This window comes from Nelumbo nucifera, chromosome 1 (genome assembly GCF_055504915.1).
Source record: "Nelumbo nucifera cultivar China Antique chromosome 1, China Antique-T2T, whole genome shotgun sequence".
NCBI lineage: Eukaryota > Viridiplantae > Streptophyta > Magnoliopsida > Proteales > Nelumbonaceae > Nelumbo > Nelumbo nucifera.
In genome coordinates this window covers 38,979,338-38,981,653 of record NC_142649.1, presented here as the reverse complement: position 1 = coordinate 38,981,653, position 2,316 = coordinate 38,979,338, and positions in this window count along the sequence as shown.

Below are 2,316 nucleotides of genomic sequence, written 5' to 3'. Positions count from 1 at the left end.
TCACACAAGTATGTCCACAGTGGTATCATCCTCGGCCATTGTGTCACCATGCTGATGCTTCCTCCTTGTTGGTGTGCTAGGAGGGGGTTTTCATCAACCTGGGCCAGTTTTCTCTTGACATAATCATCCATTTTGACCTTTTGCATGAACGGTCGTTGTAAGGTGAAGTAGTCCATCAAATCATGGTATGGATAATAGTGGTAGTCACATCATCTTGCTCTATGTCTATCTTTTTTAGGGTTGGTTCTGGTGGGTGGCGGTGGCAAGCTAATAACAGGTCTTCCACTAGTTTGTTCATGATTATTTTAACTTCTCTCTTGTTACAACTGAATATTGGTGGAGGTGGTAGTAGGGAACTGTCATCTCATCGGCCTTGATTCTTGGGATGGTAGTGTAGGGTACGATCGGGTCCTCTAGTACTATGGGGTTTGTAGTCAATAGCATATTCTTCTTGTCGGGAATAGATCAGTCCTGGTGTGGCATGTTGTGATCTAGGGGTGGCAATAGTCCATGCAGTTCTCTCAGTGCACTTTCACAACTGGCTGAAGGTATCAATCTCGACGTTTTAGATGTTGATTCTATATGTTGGGTGCATCCCTTGGGTACATTGTTCCCTGACTCCATTCTCTATCACATGCTCATCAAAGACTAAATGAGTGGCCTTTTGGAAGCGCAACACATAGGCTAGAAGGTCTTCCCCTGTCCATTGGTCTATGTTGCAAAGGTCACCCATCGTCAACCATCGTTCTAGGGTGAACCACATGGATAGGAACTTCTTGGTGAGATTTCCCCAGGAATCTAGACTTCAAACGGTTAGGTTAACAAACCATGAGTAGGCCAAGTCGGTGAGGGATTTGGAAAATTCTCGGACCTTTATATCACCATTCAAAGCAAAAGCTCCTAAGGCATCCTCGAATTTGTGGCATGCTCTTGCGAGTTGCCTTTCTTTCCATCGTACAGAGGCCATGTTGTGGTTGTGTGTAGTCGGTGGGATATGGTTTGTGCAAGATGCAATTGTAAAATGGATTTTGGAGTGTGAATGTCGATTGCACTTTGTTCTGGCTTTCCTCTATGAGGCCCTGCACATATTCTCTGATCTCCATCCGACTAATCAATGCCTTGACAACTATGTTGCTTTGATCTCCTATAGGTATTTGTTTTGGGGTGGCAGAGCATTGGGTCCTTTGAATGGTATTGGGTAAGGGTGGGTGGGTTCTTCTTGATGGGTGTTGTTCGAGTATCCCAAGTGTTAAAAGTCCTACACGCTCCTCATCTTGGCGTACATATGATCCAATCGATCGAACTGTGTTTCAAAGCCATAGACCTTGTGGGACAAGATTTCATTGTTAACTTGATCGTTGGTCTCTTAAGGAATATGGTCTTCAAGTTATGTGTCAGGGTTTTCAGGGTTGTCATGTTGCTCTTTGGGGATGGGTGAAAAGTTAATCCTTCTTGCGGCCATCTTCGGTGATCAAGGGAGAATACTAGAGATTCTAATGTAAGTATGGTGGTAAAGTAGTATGGGATGGCCTCCTTGAAAGATGAAGATGGAATCAGGGCTATAGTGGAGGTTGTAGGTAGAGGTTGCGAACAGGCTTTGGTTTCTGAGGAGGTTTGGGAAGTCTCCAATGGTAAGAGAGTTAGAGATCACGTTCTGTCCTCCTATTTATAGAGAGGATCCCAAAGCTATAAGGAGAAGGATCTAAAAGAAGACCTTTCCTATTAGGAAAGGGGATCTTTGTCCTTATGTCAGCTATTAAGGGAGTACCAATGGGGTTTCGCTACATGTCTAGCAAGATCCTCTAAGCACGAAGTTTCCTTTCTCCTAAGGATTCTTGCATGGCACGTGTTAGCTACGTCCCTTTATGAGTTTCCCTATGGCCATGTGTCAAGGACAAGATCTAGGCCTGACTGACATGTTCAAACTTCTGTTCAATCGCCTTCAAGGCACCTCGTTATAGCTCATTGTGGCAAAAGGAATGCCAATCACCAGTAGGTGGGTGTTCTAGGTCTCAGGGTCTATCTACCATTTGTTACGACAAGGGCTTCCATTTCATGATCATCACAAGGTATTGGTGGTATATTGGGTTCGTCTTAGACTTGCGATGTCATTTTATGTCCATCGCACATCTCAGGTGACACTCATTGGTCATCGTAGGTCTTGAATGCCCTTTTGTGCTCATTGCAAGTCCTAAAAGGCATTTCATGCCCATCACAAGTTCTGAATGGCTCTTTGTGCTCATTGCAAGTGTGTAAGCCTTCTATCATTTTGATAAAGTGTCTTTGTGCCATTATAGAGCTGTCTTGATTACCCTA